The sequence below is a fragment of the Suricata suricatta genome, chromosome X (genome assembly GCF_006229205.1).
Source record: "Suricata suricatta isolate VVHF042 chromosome X, meerkat_22Aug2017_6uvM2_HiC, whole genome shotgun sequence".
In the NCBI taxonomy this organism is placed as follows: domain Eukaryota; kingdom Metazoa; phylum Chordata; class Mammalia; order Carnivora; family Herpestidae; genus Suricata; species Suricata suricatta.
This window is the reverse complement of record NC_043717.1, coordinates 68,577,024-68,601,737: the sequence shown is the minus strand read 5'-3', so window position 1 is coordinate 68,601,737 and position 24,714 is coordinate 68,577,024. Positions and strand designations below refer to the sequence as shown.

General features: G+C 35.4%; 1 pseudogene; it reads left to right on the top strand.

The window, feature by feature from the left end:
- Positions 1 to 16,136: 16,136 nt before the first annotated feature.
- LOC115284094 lies at positions 16,137 to 16,566 on the top strand (annotated as a pseudogene).
- The last annotated feature ends 8,148 nt before the right edge of the window (positions 16,567 to 24,714 follow it).

Below are 24,714 nucleotides of genomic sequence, written 5' to 3'. Positions count from 1 at the left end.
TTCTGCCTTAATCTTTAATATTTTCTTACTTTTTCTGGTTTTGACTTTTGTTTGCTCTTCTTTTTCTGGTTCCTTTATGTGTAAGATTAGCTTGTTATTTAAGGTTTTTTTCTTGCTTCTTGAGCTAAGCCTGTATTGCTATTAACTTCCCCTTAAAACCACTTTTGCTATACCCCACAGGTTTTGGATCATTTTGTTTTCACTTTGTTTCCACATAATTTTTTATTTCTTGAATTTCTTGTTTGACCCACTCATTGTTTAGTAGCATGTTATTTAACCTCCATGTATTTGTGGCCTTTCATATTTTTTCTTGTGGCTAATCTCTAGTTTCTTAGCATTGTGATCAGAGAAGATGCATGGTATGACTTCTATCTCTTTTAGTTTGTTGAAACATTTTCTGTGGCCTATATGTGATCTATTCTGGAGAATGTTCTACACACACATCTCCTTCTAAGATGGGTTGGACTTGCCTATTCCCCCTCTCTCAAATCATAGGCAGTTCCTAAGTTCCTTAGAAATACCTTGCTGTAGGATACTTCCAGAAAGCTCCCTCTGGTTGATGGAACACAGCTTCTCATTCCCCAAATTCCTGTTCTATGATGTTCAAATTGCAATCCACGTTAATGAAAATGGGTATTTTTCTAAATTTTATTGAAAAGAAAATTTTTTGTATTTTATTTTGAGAGAGACAAAGTAGGGGAGGGGCAGAGAGAGAGGGAGAGAGAGAATACCAAGCAGACTCTGCACTCAGGAACCACGAGATCATGACCTGAGCCAAAATCAAGAGTCAGTCCTTTAACTGACTGTGCCACCCAGGCACCCCAATGAATTTCTAATAATAATAAAAATGAACAATATTTTAAAAATCAGATTAGGGGCACATGGGTGGCTCAGGCAGTTGAGCATCTGACTTTGGCTAAGGTCATGATTGCACAGTCTGTAGGTTCACGCCTGCATCAGACTCTGTGCTGACAACTCAGAGCCAAGAACCTGCTTCAAATTCTGGGTCTCCGTCTCTCTCTTCCCCTGCCTCACTTGCATGCTGTCTCTCTCTGTCTCTCAAAAAAAATGAATAAAGGTTAAAATTTTTTTGAATCAGATTAGAAAGCAGATATTTAAGGGATACAGAAGTGCTGATGCATAGGGGCACATGTACCCCAATGTTCATAGTAACACTGTCAACAATAGCCAAATCATGGAAAAAGCCTAGATGTCCATTACCTGATGAATGGATCAAGAAGATGTGGTATAATATATATATATATATATATATATATATATATATATATACACACACACACAATGGAGTATTAAGTGGAAATGAGAAAGAATGAAATCTGGCCATTTGTAGCAAAATGGATGGAACTCGAGGGAGTCATGCTAACCGAAATAAGTCAGGCGGAGAAGGACAGATACCATATGTTTGCACTCATAGGTTTAACAAGAGAAACCTAATGGGGGACCCTGGGGAGGGGAAGGGGGAAAGAGAGTTGGGGAGAGAGAGGGATGCAAAACCTGAGAGACTATTGAATACTGAAAAGGAACTGAGGATGAAGGGGGAGGGGGGGAACGAGATGCTGGTAATGGAGGAGGGCACTTGTGGGGAAGAGCACTGGGTGTTATATGGAAACCAATTTGACAATAAACTATTTAAAAAAAAAGCATATATTTAGTACAATCCCAATCCATGTCAAAAGAGAAATGTAGATGGAAACACACTGAAAGGATAAACACAGTTTCATTTTCTGTTTTCTCCAATATCTTCCATTCATTCATCCATTTATCATGCAGTGTTTGAGTGTCTCCTGTGTGCTGCCCAGTGCCACCCTAAATCTTTGCTTTCTAACATCACCTTTCCTGAGCTCCAGAAGTATAATAGTCTATACTTCACTAGATCTGTTCAGTGTTTCTTCATTTGTACACACATGACCAGTCTCAGACATCAGAACCCACTAGTATAAACCAGAGTCCAAGAATCTTGGAAGACAACCTTCTAAAGGGAAGGAGAAGTAGAGTAGAATTATCCTGATGTTCTGATGATTTCAGCTACCTTCTCACTTATGCATTCACTTATTTTTAAATTTGAATATAGGTGGCACACAATGTTGCATTACTTTCAGGTGTACAACATAGTGATTCAGCAACTTTATACATTATGCTATGCTCACCACAACTGTGGCTGCCTTCTGAGATTTGTGTCCTCCTGGCCGAGCTCACTGCCAAGGTGGTGTAAAAAGAGTTAAAAGATGAGACAAATCTTGGGAAGTCTCATTCGTGGTTTGTCTCATGGGCATGAACTGCAGAGTTCAGGCACTTTCTACAATTGTGCTGTTAAGTTTCACATACTTTTCCGGTCATGGCCAAATGCTGGGAGTGGATTTCCACACAGGATTTCCCTGGGGATGAAGCAGGTCATAGAGTATTTCCTGACTGTTATATCTGGAGAGGGTCTCATATTAACTCTGCCCTGTCTTTACTCAGCTAATGCCTTGTTATCCCTCAGGTCCTAGATTAAACACCACTTCCTGTGGGAGGTTTCTCCAACACACCCAAACCCATTTGGGTTACTGTGCTATCTGCTCTGCTCCCACAACATATTGACTTCCCCTATCATAGTAGCTACAGTACTTGATCATACTGCTAGCTTCACTTTCTTACCCTTTAGATTGCAAGCTCAAGGAGGGTGAGGATGATGTCTGAGGGTTTTTGTTTGTTTACAATGTAATGTATTATTCATCTAAAGCCTTCATGTCTGTATTTTTATTTATGTTCAAAAGTGATATGGATTGTTAGTGCTGACTTTCACTATACCAAAGAATATCCACACCGCTTTATAATTTTGTTATAATTTAATTTGATTTAGTCATGCCAAATGAGTTTCCACATGCTATAAGAATTACAGAAGCCTTTACACTTATATTAAGGAGAAAGTTCACTCTTTATGTTTAATCTCATAACACCTATCCATGAAAGAAAAATTAATACAGGAGATCAAAAGAATATATATCTTTCATAATCCTTCCACAGAGCTAATGCATTTTTCTTATAAAAAATAAAGGTAAGGTGAATGACATTGTAAGTTCCTCTTACTAAAGAAGGCATTTCACATTTGTGTTTAGAATAGCTCATTTATGAGTTTGTCCTTGTGCCCCTGAAACTCATATGGGTAATTTTTTGGTTTTTATGAATATATCTTGATGACTAATTTAATGTGTGTACACATGAGTACTTGTGTGTGTTTGTGTATTTCTAGAACACTTATCTATGTTTCCATATACCCCTTCATTGATAGACATCCTTTATTTTATTTTTATCTTTCAATAAATTTAAATCCATTATAAAGACTAAAATTAGGTATGTAGGTTGACGAATTTTATTGTTTCCATGCTCCTGTGCACATCTTTAGCCATTTCCTTAGGGCACATTTCAAGACATGGAATTGCTCTCTCAAATGGTATACACATGCTTAATTTAATTCCCCACCTGCCACCCAGAAAAGTTGTACCAATTTAAAGTCCATAAACTGGAATTAAGTGAAAAAAAGCCTCAGGGAAGTGAGGGGCATGGCTGCACTGATATCCTGTTAGAAAGTGCAGGCCTTAGATTCTACTGAACAGCATCTTTAAGGTCACAATAATATTAAATACACCTCAGAATGGTCAGTCGTAAATGGCGATATTAAACACAAACATATCATGAAATAGCATGGGTGTAAATAATGGCAAGAGCACAGGGACCTTGGACTATAGTTGCAATTTGAAGAATAAAATATAAAACTGCTTTTTAAATGCTTGTATTATAGTTATTATGAGGCCAATTGTACCCAAAGGCCAGCACCACATTTGGCCGAAGTTAGTTCAGGTTCTCACCAAAATAATGTGTGAGCCAAATGCTCTCTTACTTTATATCCTCAGCAAAAGGAGACTGTTCTGTCCACTGATCACAAGCATATTCTGAAATAAGGATACAGCTGTTTTATTATCTGAGCACTCATTACCAAAGATACCTTGATAAAGAGAAAGATTCTTAGACTTTGCAAGGTATTGCAGATGCCTGCTCTGAATGCTTCGACCTCTTTTGAAACCTAAAAGTTGGTACTTTCATTTTTGATGCCTAAGATATAAAAAGGTTCAAACAAATGACTTGGGCATAGATTATTGACTTTCATTCTGGATTGAGCTGGGTTGGTCTCCAAGAGAAATTTCTGAAAAGTAAAAGGTTTATTTAAGGGCCAGATAACTGAGACAGAAAGCAATTAAACAATTCCAGACATTCTGCTTTAGATCTTGTAAACAGAGAGTCATTGTTTTACCTACTTGATTGTAAGTTTTCTTTCTTTTGCAACAGATATAGTTTGGCACAGCAGAATCCCTCTGACAACAGTACCACTCAGCCAGATGCTATAGAAAGAGCCTGAAAAAGCAGGTTTGCTCCACTGTATTACGTGAGAATTTGCGAGAGGTAGACACATAATACTGTTTAGCTTTGTGGGCTAGACTTTCAAATTTACTGCAGACACTCCTAGAATAATTGAAATTTTTTTTTACAATCACCATAAACATTTTAAAAGTTTATTTATTTTGAGAGAGAGAGAGAGAGAGAGAGAGAGAGAGAGAAGGAGAAATAGGATCCCAAGAGGGGCTTGATCTCATGAACTGTGAGATCATGATTTGAGCCGAGATCAAGATTGGGACACTTAATCAACTGAGCCATCTAGGCACCCCTACCATCAACATTTTTAAATACTTTACCATATATTACTTTTTGTGGTTCAGAATTAAAAGTCAAATTTTTAAAAGGTCAAGATATAAAATGAGAGGGAAAATAAGAAAAAAAAAGGATTGCCATAATAAACTGAGTTTTACATCAGTCCTTGCTAACTTTTTTTCAAGTAAAATTTCAGTTTCCAACAAAATGCCACTTTCTACTTTCATGTTTTATGTTTTTCTATAGATACACTCTGTATTAAGCCAACTTCATTCATGGCATTCTGAATAAGTGAATTATGAACTGGCTGTTCTTATTACATAAATATCTTATAGCAGAGATTCATCTGAAAGAGAATCAAACTAATGTTTAAACTACTGTTCAAAGGTATTGTCTATTATTCTAATACGGAAAAAGCAGAGGCACAAAAATGTGAAGGTATATGGAATGTCTATTGAAATAATACATCAGAGAATGTAAAAAGGATAAGACACCTTGATCAATCCAGTTCCCTTATTTTTAGTTGAGGAAACAGAAGCTAAAAGGGATTCAGTGACTTGTTGATGATAGAGCTGATTTATGGATGATAAAGGGCTAGGTATCAGTAACAGAAATGAGCAATGATTCTGAAAAATAGACATGTATTGTCCATTGTCCTGGTATTGACATCCAATTTGCCTTCAATTTCCCACCACCACAAATAATCCTTATACATATTCCCTTATTTAGCTACACAAGAAATGACTCTGAGGTATACATCCAGGAACAAAATTGCTGGGTTATTGAGAATGTGTACCATTCTTATGGCTAAGCACTTCTATATAGATATCCAGCATGAATGCACCAGTATGTACTCTTACAGTAGTGTGACCGGTTTCCATAACCTCTAGCAACACTTGGCATCATCCACCATTCTAATTTTTGCTTCTCTATGAGATAAGTGATATTTAATTTTTGTTTAACTGGATACTACTAATGACTTTGAGTCCTGAAGATTTCAAATACATACAGTGTCATTTGGTTACTTCAGAGTTTTAAAAAATTCTTTGGGGCACCTGGATGACTCAGTTGGTTGGGTGTCCAACTATTGATTTCAGCCCAAGTCATAATCTCACAAGTCAGAAGTTCAAGCTCTGTGTCAGGCTCCATACTGACAGAGCGAAGCCCACTTGGGATTCTTTCTCTCCCTTTTATTCTTTCTCTTCAGCCTTGCCCATGCACACTCTCCCTCTCAAAATAAATAAATAAACTTTGTAAAAAATTTTTAATTTAAATAAATAAATAAAATTCTTTATCATTAAGCTACACATTCGTTTTTGTACAAATACCATGGTGGGGTATTTTTTTTTTTGGTTTTTTAAAGTTTATTTATTTATTGTGAGAGAGAAAGAGAGTGGAGAAGGGACAGAGAAAGAGAGAGAAAATCTCAAGCAGGCTTTGCACTGTCAACACAGAGCCCAAGATGGGACTCAAACTCATGAACCATGAGATCATGATCTGACCCCAAATCAAGAGTTGGTTAACTGACTGAGCCACCCAGGCACCCCCATGCTGGAGTTTCTTTACTTCTATTTTGTGATGGTAAGAGGATCAAAAGTTACATTTTAATGAAAAATTTACTGACTGTCCCAACACTACTTCCTGAATAATACATGTTATCTAATGGTTAGAAATACCAGAAAACCTTTCTACCACTGATTTTTTATTCTATTCTATTAAATTGTATATCAGATTTTCCACCAGCCTTATCCTGTTTTAATATTGTTGTTTCATAGAACATGTTAATAGCTAAAAAGTAACATTTCCTCCATTTTTTTGCTCTCTGGAAAGTCCACAGTGACAACACAACAATTATTTAAGGTAATTTTATTGAGCATTTGCAATGTATCTAAAACTTTACTCATATTATCACACTTAATTCTCAATTACACATAGTGGTGTAAATACTGTTCTTATCCCCATTTGAAAGGTTAGAAACATGAAGTACAGAAGATTCAACTGTTATGATGTGGAACCTAGTATTAAACACAGATCTTATCTCAGCAAGTCCATGCTCCTAACCACTGTTATATTAAAATGTATGAAATGGTCCATTTCTGACCAAAATAATATCAATTTCTTATTGATCAATCTAATATACAGCATTTTGTATTTTAGAAATGAGGCCATCCTGGAGGAAGAAACAAGCCCATGGGACAGTAACTGATAATGGGTTTACCATCTGAATCCCTGACCTTCAATCTCCAGTCTTCTAACCATCAGAGTCATTACTATCATTTATTTTTTGGACTCAGTAGGAAACTTTCTCTGATGATCCACTATAAAGTAATATAAGAGAAAGGAAAGCACATGAAATGAAAGGAAACAGCATAATGGTTATTTTTTCCTATTCCCATATTTATCAGGTGACCCATCCTACAATTCAAAAATAATGCTGAAGCTCACAGATAATTTAAAAATGTATTTACATTTCATTTGTGGTTGTCAATATCTTCAAATGTTCTCTATAATAAATTTTCTATTTAATTTATATTAAAATCACATCTTTTTATAGTAAAATTCAATGTAGTAAGTTTATTAGTAGATTATTAATAATTATATTAATTATTTTGTTTTAATCATTTGTCCATATTAAGAGTATACAAATCAAGATGAGCACCGGATATGTATGCAATTTTCAGTCATTACTATATAAACTTAAGGGTAGAAAAATGACTCTATTAATGTTGTCAGTTTTTTTAAATAGTTTATTGTCAAATTGGTTTCCATACAACACCCAGTGCTCTTCCCCACAAGTGTCCTCCTCCATCACTGCCACTTCTTTTCCCCACTCCCCTTTCCCCTTCAACCCTCAGTTCGTTTTCAGTATTCAATAGTCTCTCAAGTTTTGCATCCCTCTCTCTCCCCAACTCTCTTTCTTTCTTCCCCTCCCCCTGGACCTCCATTAGGTTTCTCCTGTTTTCCTGTTAGACCTATGAGTGCAAACATATGGTTTCTGTCCTTCTCTGCCTGACTTATTTCGCTTAGCATGACACCCTCGAGGTCCATCCACTTTCCAACAAATGGCCGTATTTCATTCTTTCTCATTGCCATGTACTACTCCATTGTGTATATATACCACATCTTCTTGATCCACTCATGAGGTGATGGACATTTAGGCTCTTTCATGATTTGGCTATTGTTGACAGTGCTGCTATGAACATTGGGTTTCATGTGCTCCTATGCATCAGCACTTCTGTATCCCTTGGGTAAATCCCTAGCAGTGCTATTGCTGGATCATAACGTAGTTCTATGGATAGTTTTTTGAGGAACCTCCACACTGTTTTCCAGAGCGGCTGCACCAGTTTAAATCACATCTTTAATGGGCAGAGAGGAGTAGTATTTATTCAAAGTTTGCTATGTTCTAGACAATACTAAAAGTGTTGCAATTTTTACCTTGCATTAGCTCTGTGAGTGTACAATGTATTATATCTACTAAAATATTATTTTTCACAACTTAAACAAAAGAAATACACTTTATTTACAAAAAGCATTTTATGAAATAGCTGGTACAGAATTACCCCAATTCTGTTTTCAATCACATAATATGAAAAAGGAGATATTCCTTTTTTATTTTCTAACTGATGGCTAACAAATATAAATTTCTTTCTTTCTCCTTTTCCTTTATTCATTCAACAAATACTTACTCAACCTTCAGTAAGTGCAAGGCACTGACAGATCAAATCATATTTTCATCATAGGACTTTTCTTCAGATTTCCAAGCCCTGCTACCCAACTATAGCATAATACATATTTACAGGTATGACCAGGCATACATGTAAATTACATTTATTATCAGGCTAATTCAAATTAGTCAATACTTGAACTCTGAAAGCTTACCATCTAAATAGAAGGCTGTGTGGTATTAGCATGGAGAGAGCATAGGGTTTGGAAATAGGCAAACATGGGTTAAAATTCATGTTCTGCCACTCATTTAAAGTGTGTAAACTTGTAAAGTTTACTTAACATCTCTAATACCTAACTTCTTGATCCATACTAAAGGGACTGTTATCCAAGTTTCAAAGGAAAGCATATGGGATACAGGGCATCCAACCGTTCTGACTGAAAATTTAACATGTTTTTCCCTCATCATCTCTTCTTTTTTAGCAGAAATAACTCTGCCATTAATTCAATAGCATAACTTTGTCATAGAGAACATTCAGAAATATGAAAGCAAAAAGAAAACTAACGATATGTTTATATCATGAATGTGATCCCATATCATTTCTGTATAATGGAACTGATTAGTTGATAAGGTTCAATCATTATGCTTTTCCTAACCCGTTTGGACTTTTTAGACTCACATGATGCATACATAGAGCTTGGGAGGGTCTAGTATTCCTTGAACTTCAGAATATTAAGATATAGTAGAAACATTATGCATAATGATGAATCTTCGGGAAGGAGTCAAGAACAAATGTCAGGAACTCTGTCTGTGTCCCAATTCCTAATTGATACCTGATGGAAGCACAAAACACTCCCAAGCATTCAGAAGTGTTGTGGAGATCAATGAGATCTCCATTTCTGCAAGCACTCTGAGTCTCAAGAAGGGAAGGAAGAAGCTCTCTTATGTGCAAGGAATCAATTTGACAAGAATTATATGTAAGAAAATTAGGCCTCTAGAGAGTAGTCACCCAATATATGTCTCTCATTAATTTTATCTTATAAATGCCCAAGGTACCTGGTAGAATTAAGAGACCACCCAAAAACACATGAAGCCTTCCCATTAGGGAACAAGCTAAGGGAACTCTCACTATGGTCACATCTTTACATGGTCAATTAATTTAATTATTCCAGCAAGCCTCTGAGATAGAGATTGTCCTGAAAGAAGGATTGCTCTGAGAGAGCAGTGTTCTATTAATACGCACACAGAAACATACATGTGTTGTTTGTATTTCTGCTCCTGCCTCCAATTTTCTGCATGCCTTTCTGCAGTATTAGTGCTTCCCTCTTGTTAGGGATTCTTTTTTATCTCTAAATTTTGAACTTTATCAAATAATTTAAGCTTAATTTTGTGTGATTATAATAAAATCATTCCTAAGCTGGTTTCTATTATAGTTCTGGCTATACTGGCCCTGACAATAACACCTTTACTAATAAGGGAATGGATGTATTGAATGTTAGTGAATGTTATTTTGACTGTCTGGAACAACTATACATCCTATTCTAGATAGATAATTATAGGAACAAGGTGTCCAGTAAATATTCAGAATCCTTTATTTCTCTTAAAATGTGGTATGTTTTTTCTTATTCTAAGGTTTCTTTCCTTTTTTTCTTGCTTGCTTCTGCTCTATAACAAATTGAATTGTAGCAGTAGTTCATGTATAGTCATTTTCATTGGATTTGATAGTAAGAATCTGTTGGTGATTACGGAATACTGAACTGTTGATCAAATTCTTCCTTCAAAAATGAAAGAAGTCATCCCAGTATATGAAATAATCAGAGTGAAAGAGGACATATTATTCCTTTTTTTCTGTTTCAAAACCATGGGACCATTCTTATCACTCTCCAAAAAAATAAAATCACAAAGAATCATATGCAGACATTAGGCTCTAAAACTCATTAACTATGTAGTAGCATCTGTAAGCAATTCTCTGTCTTTCAGAATTTTTAAATATTATATGAAGCTTGTGTCTCTCTTTTCTGAGAGGTTCCTATATAGGAGAGGCCTTTTCATGAGGTGGGTCAAGGGGTTACCTTTCATCAAATCTTAAGAGCTTTTACAGCATATATATAGTCTTTCCCATATTCTACCAATCCAAATGTAGGCAGTGTTTGGTTATCTGCTGCTCCATAACAAGCCACTCCAAAACATAAAGGCTTAAAACATCAACAGTTTATTATTATTGTTTGTCATGATTCTTTGGTTTGGTTAGGTGGTTCTTTTGTTTAAAGTGGTCTCAGCTGGAGTGCTGAGATGGTCAAAAGGTCAAAAACAGGATCACATGTTAAGGACTGATGCATGCCACTGACTGGGAGCTCACTTGGGGCTGGCAGCAAGGAAACTCAATTCTCCACGTGGACCCCTCCACATTACTTCTTGTACTCCTCACAGCACATCAGCTGAGTTCCAAAAAAGCAGAACTCCAAGCCTTTTCACATGCCAGACAACTTCTTTAGGTTGACTCATTTTCTCTTTGAAAAATCTTTTAAAGAAGGCAGCAATATTTTACATTTTTCAGGTGATTAATCTTGGGTTTATAGAAGGTAAATAACTTTTTTAAGCATGAGCACATAGGAAATGGCAATAAGATGATTCTAAGTCTCATTCTTCCCATATGCCTTTCTACTAGATGTGTTTCCAGGATTCAGGGAGTGGTTGTTTTAAACGTGTTAGCCATGTTATCCAAGGTAGATGAAGAGGGGGGGGAAGAGGAGGAGCGGGAGGGGAAAGAGATGAGGAAGATCAAGAAGAGGGGGAAAAGGAAGGGAAAAAAGGAAAAAAAATGTGACATCAACAGATGATGTAACATGCCCCTTAGCCTAAAGAGCTAAACTAGAGGAATATCATAGTGATAACTTTTTAAATATCCTTTAATAATAGTGAAATCTCTGGAGAATTAGTTAAGGTACCTATCCCAGATCACCAAACATGTAAATATGAGAGCAGAGATACAAAAGTAGAACTGATAGTGAAAGCCCTGCCCCTTACTCTGAGTCCTGCATTTCCTAGTGTTTCAATTTTGTGGACACCTAATCCCCTGCTTAGCTGACTTTGAAGTTTATTCAATTAGCAGTGGTGCACTGTTATTTGATCCAAATTTATTTATGTTGAACTTTGTACATAAGCCAAATGTTTGTTTTTCTTTTATAGTTTATTGTCAAGTTAGTTTCCATATAACACCCAATGCTCATCCCTACAACTGCCCTCTTCCATGACCATCACCCCCTTCCCCTCTCCCTCTCCCCCATCAACCCACAGTTTGTTCTCAGTATTTAAGAGTCTCTTATGGTTTGCCTCCCTCCCTCTCCCCAACTATTTTCCCCCTTCCCCTCCTCAATGGTCCTTTGTTAAGTTTCTCCTGTTACACTTTGTACATAAGCAAAATGTAAACACATTCTATATGACAAAAATCATCATGAATACAATTAAAAGCTATAAAAAATTTTGAGAGAAAATATTTGTAAAATGTATTATAAAAGTGGTCAATATTCTTAATATATAAAATGCACTTACACACCAACAGAAAAACTAGGTAATGATATGAACAATTTTTTAAGTTTATTTATTTTGAGGGGGAAGGGCAGAGAGAGAGCGAGATAGAGAGAGAGAGACAGACAAACAGAGAGAATCTCAAGAGGCTCTGCACTAACAGTGGAGCTCTAACCCACAAACCAAGAGATCATGACCTGAGCAAAAAAAAAAATCGGACGCTTAATCAACTGAGCCACCCAGGTGTCCCAGATATGAACAATTTTTGTGTGTATACATAGGTTAGTATAATGAATACAAAGAAATTATTAAAGGATTTTTAGATCAAAAGTTATCTTTGGAAGAAAAGAAATATAAACAGATTCACATTGTGCATGTCTGTATCATTTAAATTTTTTACAATTATGTATTTCTGTCACTTGTTTTAAAAAGTTCTGAAAATGAGAATTCTAGGAATGTTTCCTTTACCATAAAAACTTCTAAACAGATCTCTCTACTGGGTTAGAGTAATGATCCTCACCGTTCTTTCCCTCTTTTGTATGAAATATTTAAGTTTCAATGCTAGCTCTGATGAAGAGCTGAAATTCTGCTATGTTTTGTAAAATTCCTCCAACAAATAAATATTACAAAGAGGGGAAAATATGGCAGGTATGAATTTTCAAGATACAATAAAGTACACAATATAAAAGAAGTGTTACTTTGTGCACTTGTCTATGTTGTAACTAAATCTAATCTCCATTTTGAGCCTCAAGTCTGTTATGAGTAGGAAGTATATTGTCTCCAATTCAGTGTAAATTCAGTTCTTCTCATTTTTCTTTGTTAAATATGATAAATCCAATCCATCTATATGTCCCTACATCTCATTATATGACATCTAAATTATCAGAGCTTATATAGTGTTTTGATTTTTATTGCTCTTCGGGATATCCCCGAGATATTTTAATTCCCATATAAACCTCAAATATTTGTTTCATGTTGCCATGCAGCAGCCTCTCATCTTGACCATGAGACTGGCTCAACACTATAGGCACTCTTGTTCAACTAACTTTTGTGCCCTGGGATCACAGAAAAACTGGACGATGTTCCACACCTCTGAAGGATTTGGAAAAAATGGAGCTACCTTGGGCATTCTCTGAACTTCATATGAAAGAAAGCCATTTTTATTATACTATATCCACATTATGGAGACACCTAGAATTCCTGTGAGACTATAGTTTCTCAGATATCTAACAGGAAGAGGGAAATATATATGTGAGGAAGTAGGAAATAAAACAGATAATATTTCATCTTGCTACATTTATTACCCCTAAGAAATCCTTTTCCCTTATAAAGAAAATATATTTTTCTAGGGATAACTCCTCAAAGAAGATAAGAATAAACTTGCTGTAAAAATTTGTCTACAATAATAATTCCCATATACAAATCAGCAAGCAGGTATTATCTTCCCCAGGGTCCCCTTTTGTCAGGTAGATAAGGATGGATACTGGATATATTTTTTCACTCCCCTCATTTAAGCATGGTTACTTGTTCTTCCACACCTAATTGCTGCCAACTTATTTTTACTTATCCACTCCCATTCATGATTCAGTGATGTAATATAAGTCCCTTACCCATGGGACTTAAATTCCAGCCTCAACTGATTTGCCTCACACAGAACTGATTAAGAAAACCCTAAGATGGCACAAAGCTACAGTGACAAATATGCTAGGCAGTATGGCAGAGAGAAGGTCGGAAGAGCTGTCTGGATTCCAATATTGGAAGTATCCTGAAAACAGGACATTTGGTGAGTCATTTCTCCTCTTTTGGCCTGAACAGATCACCAGGATGAAATTGGGGAGCCCACCCAACTGTCCTGAAGTGCTGTAGAGATCCTTGAGACCCAAGCTGGGTAGGCACTCAGGATTTTCAGCTGGGAAAATCTGATAAGGCCAATGAACTATTTTAACAGAAATTAATTTGTAAGAATAATAGAACACCACATTAAGCAATCAAGTGGCAGTTATTTATGAAATGTCAACAAACATTTGTAAAACACAAATGACACTCAGATAGATATGGATCCTGCTCTTTACAGAACTAAGAAAATTCATGTGAACTGTACCTGCTAGTATACATGTGCTTCCAGCTTTCCATATGCTGTCTCCTTTAATACTTAAAGTAAGCCTATGAGATAGCATTATTTCAATTTTTCAGATGAGTATTCTTACATTTCATTAATTGAATTTCATAGTATGTAAGTGGCAGAGCCTAGAATTCACCTCTGGCCTCTGTATTTCACCAATCCGTACTTTTTTCTCTCCAAAATATTGGCATGGGGCTAATTCAAGTTCTAGAGTATTCAACCCTACCTATCCTTTTAGCTCAAAATGACAATATGACATGCCTATTATAAACACCAACAAAAAATAAAAAAACATTGAATCAGTATATGTGGGTGTATGACACAGCATGTAGAGGTAACAATGTGACCAGAGACATGGAATTCAAGAGAACATTTGGCCTGCTTGAGAATTGGAACTGGGCTACTGGGACTGGATGGTGCAGAAAGGAGTTTTTTCGACTAGCATGGTCCCATCAGTCAAAAACGTACTTATATATCTCAGGCAACATATAGGAAACATTGCAAAACCAAATGAGTTGTGAAAAATTTTTGAGGCTTAATGTTCTTCACTATCCATTCATACTCATAACTTAGTTCAAATTTTAAAAGTAAATTTTAATAGACATTGAACTAAGTATGGGTCAGATACTTCACTGAGTCTTCATAAACCTACCTATAAGAGATGCACAAAATTTGAAAGAAATAGCTTTCTCTTTGCTTCTATCCTCTAGCTCAAAATGCAGGTTGAATGCTCTCATCAGAATTGTGGAACATGTCCTCTTTGTTCATCTTCAAATTCTCCTACATTAATAATGAACTGGGGGATGAAAGCCACACCAGTGGTAGGGTATGGGGTGTCGCTGTCCAGAACAAGTTTTGTTTGTGTGAATGTGTGTATGTGTGTGTGTGCATTTCTACATAGAGCAGTGCTATGTATTTCTCTTACTTTACTGTTGCCATTCTGGCAGTTCCTCTTTTGTTCTCTAATTCAGGTCTTTGTCAAATGAGTTAAGGCAAAATTCAAATAGATACAGCAAATTATATTTCAATTGACTTCCTTGGCAATTCTGTATAACATGTCATTACATCAATCTTGCTGACTGAGAAGTGGACCCACAGAATGTTGATAGGTATTATAGTGACAAGCTAAGACATCTGTCAGATGGCACATAACATTTTAGAAATATAAATCCAGAAATAAAAGGGAGAACATTAAGGTCAAGATAATGGAATTTCCAGGAAGCCAATATTTGAATTCTGACTCTCCATTTAAGAAAAAGGGAATGTTTAATTTTTGTTTTTCTTCATCATTCATTCATTTATTTATTCATTCATTCTTATGTTATTCCCAATGCTGGTAGTATCTAGCATTCAGTTCTTTTATCTGGAAGTTCTGTTCACATTTTGTTAATGAATTTAAGTTGCTACAACAACCCTTGTATATTGGTATCATTTTTCCTTAACAAATTCAAGGAAAGAATCTAATACATAAAATGGTCACTCAAAGAAAGAAGTCTTTTCATTTCTTCATTTCTTTTCTAACCTCACTCCTACAGAAAAACAACTCTTCTGAACAATCCTGGCAGTCAGAGACATCATTTGCAAACATTAAATTCCAGACCCACCACCTGTCCCTGCTGTGACTCATAATATAAACATAGACCCTCTGTGTAGCATGTTTCCTAGAACTTTAAAATATAACTCACAGCTGGTGTGTCCCCTTCTGAGAAGCCATTTCATGGAATGACCCATGGTTCAGCAAAGCCTTGAATAAATCTTCAATCATAAAAGCCTACACAAGCTTATGTTTTTCTCCAAATGTATTAGTATAATCTGAACCCCATCCTTCTCAGATCCCTACAAAGTCCTAAGGGACATCCCCACCATCCACTTCAAGCTTCTGCCACAAAGGTCCTGCCCCTTCTCCTCACCCTTATTAAGAGACAGTTACTCTTCATTCTTTCCTAGATATTTGTATTCTATCAAAGAGTCCTCAGCCCTCAATCATCCCTATCTGTGAATTAGATGGTTCTTGCCACAATGACAGTATGGACACATTCAATTGCCTTTCATCTACATTTAATACTACGTATTTTGGTTTAGAGCTCTTTTGCTCAGGCCTGTGGGACAAACAGGATGGGCAAGTGTTGCAATCTTCATAGTGCCAGAAAGGTCTGTAGCTACCAATGAGATCAGAAGTAGCATGATAAACAATAAAAGAAAGCCCATTTGGGCACAGCCCTGAAGGTCAGCCCTTTTGATGTTCTTCTTGTGCAAAAGGAATTGTGCTGGACAAAGTAGGGGTTGAAATCAAACAGCCAAATTCTGCCATAAAGAAGTGTGTCAGGATATGGCTAATCAAAAATGGCAAAAAGAATTCATTCACAGCCTTTGTACACAATGATGGTGATTGAATTTTATTGAGGAAAATGATGAGGTTCTGGTTGCTGAATTCTCTCAAAGGTCATGCTGTCAGCAACATTCCTGGAGTTTGCTTTAAGGCTATCAAAGGAGCCAATATCTCTTGGCCTTCTGCAAAGACAAGACAGAAAGACCAAGATCATAAGTTTTGATGGTGAAAACATTACAATAATAAATTTTCATATGCCCAAAATAATAAATAAATAAATAAATAAATAAATTAAATATTTTTAGAAAGAAATAAGGGTTGTTTGAATCTCTTAAACCTATTGTCCTATTGTCCCTAGGAAGACTCTAATTCACTGGGAACTAAGGATTGTGTAAACAATTACAGACTAATAGAGGATGGGCTAAAAGAACAGACTGGGTACAGAATTTGGTATGCTGGGGGCTACTGGGTGGCTCAACTGGGTAAGCTCCCAATTGTAATTTCATCTCAGGTCATGATTTCATTGTTTGTGTGTTAGAGCCTGGAATTGGGTTCTGCTCTGTCTCTGCCTATTCCCCACGAGAGTGCTTTCACTCTTCTCTCTCTCCCTCTCTCTTTCTGTCTCTCTCTCTCTCTCTCAAAAATAAATAATAAATAAAATAAACTTTAAAAATATATTTGGCAGGCTGACCAAGGAGTGAACCTGTTGAAAGATTTATAGTGGTTGTTCTATATCTGCTTTGACCGTATAACCCAGGAAGTGGCAAATTTTTTTTTTAGTAAAAGGCCAGATAGTAAAGATTTTGGTCTTTTGGGGCTATGTTGTTTCTGTCTCAACTACCCACCTCTGCTGTTGCAGTGCCAAAGTACTGTGGGTGTGTTCCAGTAAAACTTTATTTATAAAAACAGAGGGTGGGCTGAATTTGGCCCACAGAACATACTTTACAAACTCTGATCTGGCAAATGGCATAGTCCATAAATACATGTACCTGCATATCTAAGCAGTCAATACTCAAATCCTAAGTGTTAGGAAATGAGGCTCTTATTCCTCAATCCAGTGCCTATCATCTCACTGATTCATGTTATAAATGGATCTCTTGGAAGCTAAATCATTATCTTTTCACAAGTGAAGTGAAAGGGTTCAGGATGCAAAAAGATAACATTGAAAACAGAAATTTTCATTTCCTAATGCTTGGCACCACTCCTATAAATAACTCTTCAGTGTAGTAACAACACTCCGAAGTAATATTCCAGATCAGCCACCCTGTTTCTTTTGCTACTGTAAAATGCAAACATAAATAACCTTTAGATTCATTTTCTAGTTGACAGTATTCTTGCCTCCTTTTAAACTAAAAGTGTGGCTAATACTATGTTAATGTTAGAGGAACAAATTTTGAATGTCAAATGAATACTACAATAAAATTAAGAGATAAAAATGATCATAAGGATACTAGCTTTGGTTCCTTCATTATTGCAACATTTACCTAATCAAACTACTATAATTTTTCCTCTCAAGTGAGGGCAATTTACCTTTAAGATTTTAACTGACTGACCCCATATTTATATATGCCATAGTTTTTAATTGCTTGTCTTTCAGATATTCATTTTAAGTCATAGAGGGAGAAAGTTTGCTTTCACAGTCTCCCAAAGAGATGTTACCCCTTCCTTTTATTTTATTTTATTTTATTTTATTTTTAAACAGATTTTATTTTCATCTTGAGTATCCACAGATTGTCAATCTGATCATATTGCCCACATTGGGCCAAATGGATGTGCTGTTCTACTTTAATTTCCTGGAGCTGTGCCTAAGTTCTGGAATGTGGAGTCTTATATAATATGCGAACACTGTTAAGGAGAACGTCCTGGTCTCTAAATCTCCTGTCTAAGAAGGTATCTGCTGATATATCTTGATCCCATCTGTTCCTTGGTCACCATGAGTACTGGAATTAATCATCCTGAATATATAGTCCTTTGCAACAAAGTCCTGCCTACTGTCTCTGTACCAGGCTTCTTCTGATTACCTATCAGCCTTTCTCATTATAGTCCTGCCTTTATCCACAAGCGTGTTATATAGTCTGGTAGTCAGTATGATCATCTTCCCTTACAGTTACCCTATCCTTAAAGGCCAGAGATCCAGCATACCTTAGATATGTTTGGGTGATATTACCTTAATTTTCCCTCTCTTTGAATATTTCCAAAGTTCTGCCATCTCCTGAGTCAAACTTATGCCATCCATTTCTTAGTTTTCGTCTAAAAATATCTTTTACATTTTCTGTAGGACTTCTGATCTCTATTTTTTATTACTGTTCCTAATGTGTCCCCTGGACACAGCTTAGATTTTTCTGAGTGAATGCAACTACATTTCAGCCCTGCCATCATAGAATTACTGCTGATTCTCTTCGGTTATAAGAATGAAACAGATCCTTCAGTAATGTATGTAGTGATTACCTCCATCTTTAGTCCCAGATTTGGATAATAATCAATACTGCCGGTAGATTATTATTCTTAAACTCTCAGGCTGTATGCTTGTATCCAAATTATTTTTGGGTTTGGGAAAGTACTCCACTGTAATGCCCATGTATTTATAATGCTCTTCTTATTTTTGGTCTTCTTTAAAAAATAAACAGTTGATGACAAGCATATGACCAGTTCCACAAACTGTTTGAGGAAATGATTGTATTTTTTTCGTCACTAGAGGCAGAATTTGGGCAAATATTACCTTAATTACCTGGTTGATTTTCTTATTACAGGTGTCTGTTCAATCTGAAGCCCCTCAAAGCATGCTCATTGTCATCCTTCATACTAGTTTCTCTTGCCGAGGTCCTTTCTCTCAGAGGAAAGCAGGACATTTTTTACTAGGCTGACTTAATGCAGCTGTTATGCCAAGGCTGTTTCAAAATGTCAATGTTGAATGTCAAAAGAATGTTTTTGATACAAAGCTATGTATGCAACAGCCATCCCTGACCCTCACCCTATCCTTGACTCTTTCTTCCAGAGAACAGATCAGCTTTTCTCTTATTTTCCACTTTCAACGTCTGTGGTCACCAAGTCTCTGTGGGATCTCAGGCTATTTTCCAAGCCCTCTTTATTCAGTCAGCTTCTCATTAAAAAGTCTTATGATATTTCCCCATCATTCACATCTTAATAAGACCACTGGCATTTCTTCTGCACCTGATTTCCATAGTCTAGGGGATTTACACATTCCCTCCTCCTTTAACGTGTTATTATTATTACCTAAAATTTATATTTTATTCAGATCTTACCCAGCTTTACTAAATGCTTTGATGTTTCAGGATTCCATCCAAGATTCCACAGTGAATTCAATTAAAATGTTTCCTTCCAGGCTTCTCTAGACTGTGACACTTTCTCAGACTTTCCTTGTTTTTGATAGCTTTGAAGGTCTTGAATACTGGAGAGGCATTTTGTAGAACATCTCTGAATTGTGCTTTCTTTTTTCTTATCATTAACTGGAATAATGGATTTTTGAGAGAAGTGCCACAAAAGTAAGATGCTATTCTCATCGTATCATGGCAAGTGTTCATGCTACCTACATGATATCACTGTGAATATAAACTGTGATCACCTGGCAGAGACAGTGTTTATCAGATTCATACTATAAACTTACTCTTTTTCTTCCATTCTATAATGTACTATTTGGAAGAAAGTCACTGTACACAGGTCCCACTTAAAGAGTGGAAAATTATGCCCATTCTCCATACCTTGAGGAGGTAGCATCTATATAAATTATTTGGAATTCTTCTGCAGAAGAAACTTGGCCATTCTTCTCTGTTTGTTTTCTATTTATAACTTATTTATATGATTATGGGCATATGGAGATTTATTTTATACTTTTGTTATAATCCAATATTATGTCACTTATTTGCCCCTCAAGTTGTTCAAGCTTTGGCTATAAGAAGTTCTTTCAGTTGGCTTTTGTGCCTTTTGGAATACTGCCATAGTTGTGTATGGCATTTTGTTTAGTTTTGTTTTCAGTTTCTCTCACTTTTTGGCACTACAATGTGCTCCAGGCTTATCTTGTATATACCTACCCCAGTCCTAGAATTAATCTTTTCTTCAAAGAGCTTTGGGTCCTTTCATTTGGAGAATAATGTTAGAAACCAAAAGGGTCTATAAGTTTATCTGTGTCTTCCACAGAATGAAAGATTTTAATTTTAATAAATTCCAATGTATTATCTTTTTTCTTTCATGGATTGTGGTGGCCACTCAGATCAACTTGATCCGAAAGATGTAGTTATGGAGAAAAACAATGCACAGAACTATAGAATGATTAATAAATGATTAATATAACTTTAAGAAAATATTCATTGTAATGTGTCTCTGGGAAGGCATTTGATTTATGATACTGGAGCTGGGCAGCCAGGAATGCCGGGTCCTCGCTGGGCTGAACACCACCTGTACCTTTTGTGTTGACTTCTCCACTTTCGCAGAGACCACCTGTTTATATGAAACTTATTGATTATGTCTGATCAGCCATAACGTACCTGCTTGAGCAAGTTCTGTTTTTCTCATGAGATCACTCTCTGATCACTAAAAACAATACTGGCATTGATTGACTATCATATTCTCAATAAATATGGGACTGCCAAGTTCTTCGAGGTGACAGTTGTTATAAGCTGTCATCCCCTGCTCCCTTTCTCTTTTACAGCTGACTTGTTTGTGCCTAATTCTTCTCCCCTGCGCAGTTACAGAAAGTGGCAATGGAATTATGCTTTTTGTTGTTATATCTAAAAGGTCATCACCAAACTGAAGGTCACATGGATTGCGTATATAGAAAATAATGGAAGGAAATATACCAAAATAGTTGTTAGCAGGTATTGAGATGATTTGTTATGTACATTTTCTTATCTAAACTTGAGCATGGTTTCTGCAATTTTAAAGATGGAAGTAAATTACTTGTATAATTATAAAAATCCATTAAAATATTAATAGTAAGAAGCCATGAAAATGTAAAATAGAGGAGAACACATAGGCTTTGAGATCAAACCAAGGTTAGAAATTCAGCTTTGCTAATTACTCATTGTTGGCCAAGGGCAAGACACCTAAACTCTCTCAAAGCCTCAGTTTTACATATCTAGAGAATGGAGATAATAGTTCCATGTATTGCACATGTAGGGACACTAACACAGTGCCTTGAACAGAATGCAAACTCTTACTTACTAGTCATATGATTGTCGGTAAGTTTCTTCATCCTCTCATAAGCTTAGTTTCTTAACCTATAAAATGTTATATGATAATGTTGACCCTTTAGGACTGTCTTATAGGTTAAATAAGTTAATGTATTACAGTATAATAGCACTATAAACATACACTAAATGATAAATAAAATTGGTTATGTACAGATGGGAGATTGGTGGTGATTTTTACTTTCTTTAAACCTTGATGTATTACCCACATTTATTAAATAACCATATATTTCTACTAAAATGATACGTGTCCTCTTATAGCATTTACATGGTTTAATTCTAGCTCTACAGATTTGTCCCACAGAAACATTTACACAAATAACAAGAATGTTTACTGCAGCATTGTCTGTAATTGCAAATATTTGTAAACATATACCCATCAATTTAGGAGAGTCCCATAAATTACAATAAATCTTTCCCATGGAAAAGTGATAAATCAATTATAAAAAGAATGAAAAGAACTATAATATTGTCTAACATAGGAAATTATCCAAGATATATCAAGTTAAAAATAAAGCTGTAAGGCAACTATGAATAATTTAAGCTTTTTTCACAAAAAACTATTATTATATACAGTATATTAGTCTGGGCATAAAAAAATTCTGAAAGAATAAACACTGATCTTTTCAAAATCCTGATTATTGGTGGATGCAATTATAGGGCTTTTCCATTTCTGTACTATATATTTATAAAATGTTTAAAATTTTTTTAATATATTATAGAGTTGTCTTATACATAGAAAAAGAAAATGTATAAAGAAAAAGATTACTAAATGCTAGCAAGAGATCAGTTAGGTGTAAAGGCTGAGTATTCCATTTGATTCTGCACAATGAAGTTTGCATTTATGAGCTTGGTGAGAGCAGTTCCTACAGAGTGGTAATGATACAAAACTGTATGGGAAAGGAGAAGGTGAGAAATTGGAAACAGGATTGAATTTTTCCAGTTGGTTTTAAATTAGGATAAAGAGGCAAATAAATGGAAAAATTGGCTTGTCAAAAAAAGGATAGCGTGTGTATAGGGCTTTTGGCAGCACAGAACATGGTGCATTTTAGATTGTACAAATGATTCATGTTGCAATTGTGCAGAGAGTTTTTAAAACACAATATAAGATGATATTGGAGAACAAGAGCATGGAGGGCCAAGAATAAAATTGATTTTATTCTAAGTATTACTAGAATCCCCTGGAGTGTTTAAGAAAGGTAGTGGCATGGTATAATTTAACTTTTGAAATTATTTCTCTGGATGGACAAATGACTCAAAAGCAAGATTAGATAAAGACACTAAGATAAAGGAAAAGACAAGGATCCTTGCTTTTGTCACATCTATGCAACATTATACTAAATGTTCTTACCAGGGAACATAAGGAAGAAAAAGAAATAGAAGTCATCCAAATTGGAAAAAAAGTAAAACAATCTCTATTCCCAGATGACAAGATCTTGTATATTGAAAATCCTAAGGAATCCACAAATAAACTATTAGAACTAATAAAAAAAAGTTCAGCAAAGTTCCAGGCTACATGAACAATATGTAAAAATCATTTGTATTTTAGTATACCAGCTATGGACAAGCCACAAATAAAATTTAAAATGATTCCATTTACAATAACATCAAAAGAATATAATACTTAGGAACAAATATAATGAAAAAAGTACAAGAATTGCACACTGAAAACTACAAAACTTTATAAAAAATTTCTAAAGACCTACATAAATGGAAAGGCATGTCTTTGTGAATTAGAAGACAGTATTGTTAAGATAACAGTATGTCACAAATTTATCAACACATTCAACATAATCCCTGCTAGCTTTTTTTTTTTTTTGGCAGAAATGCACAAGCTGATCCATAAATCACTATCCAAATGTAAAAGACATAGAATAACTAAGACAATCTTGAAAAAGAGCAAAGTTAAACTATTCACATGTCCCAATTTCAAAAGTTAAAACAAAGCTGTTGCAATCAAGACTGCATGGTGCTAGTGTATGAGTACATAAACTCTCACATTTACACTGACTTTCAACAAAGATCCCAGGGTAATTCAATGGGAAAAGAATAGTCTTTACAACAAATGGTACAAGGATAAGTGCATATCTTCACGTAGAAGAATTAATTTGAACCCCTTTTCACACTATATAACAAAGTTAATTCAAAGTGGATCAAAGGCCTAAACATTAGAACAAAAAGTACAAAACTCTTAGAAGAAAACATGGGGAGAAGTCTGTAAACTTGAAGTAGGCAATGGTTTCTAAGATATAATACCAAAACAAAGGCAACAAAGGAGAAAACAGATAAATTTGGTTTCATCAAATATAAAAACTTTTGTCCTTCAAAGGTTACCATCAAGAAAATGAAAAGACAATGGTAGAATGGTAGAAAATATTTGCAAGTCACATTTCTGCAAAAGATTTATTATCCAGAATATACAAAAAACTCTTACAACTTAACAACAAGCAAAAACTCAATAAGAAAATACCTCAACGTAAAATGAGAAAAGATTGGGGGGAGGGGGTTGCACCTTGACTGACCATAACAATGTTCTGTTCAAATGGCTTATCTTTCCAAATAGAATGCATTTCTTCTTTTAAAAAATTTTTTTTAATGTTTATTTATTTTTAAGAGACAAAGAGAGACGGAGTTTAAGCAGGGAAGGGGCAGAGAGAGAGGGAGACACAGAATCCAATGCAAACCTCAGGTTCCACACTCTCAGCACAAAGCCCAAAGCGGAGCTTGAGCCCACGAATGGTGACATCATAACCTGAGCTGAAGTCAGATACTTAACTGACTGAGCCACCAAGGTGCCCCTAAATACATCAAAAGATTAAAGGCAAAAAAAAAAAAAAAACAGTTTTCTCAGTAGATGCAAAAAAGGAAAAACAAAGATTTCAACAACAATCTTGATTATTACTAAATAAACTAAACCCCCTAAATACTAGTAATATAATATTGCCATTTATTATAGTAACAAAAACCAATAGAATTTCCATTTTTTAAAAATAAGAAAAGGACTTGAATAGATATTTCTCCAAAGAACATATCCAAATGACTGATAAGCACATGAAAAGATACTCAAAATCATTAGGAAATGCATATTAAAACCATAATGAGATATCACTCAACACCAACTAGGTTGGCTATAATAGAAAGATGGACAATAGTAAGTACT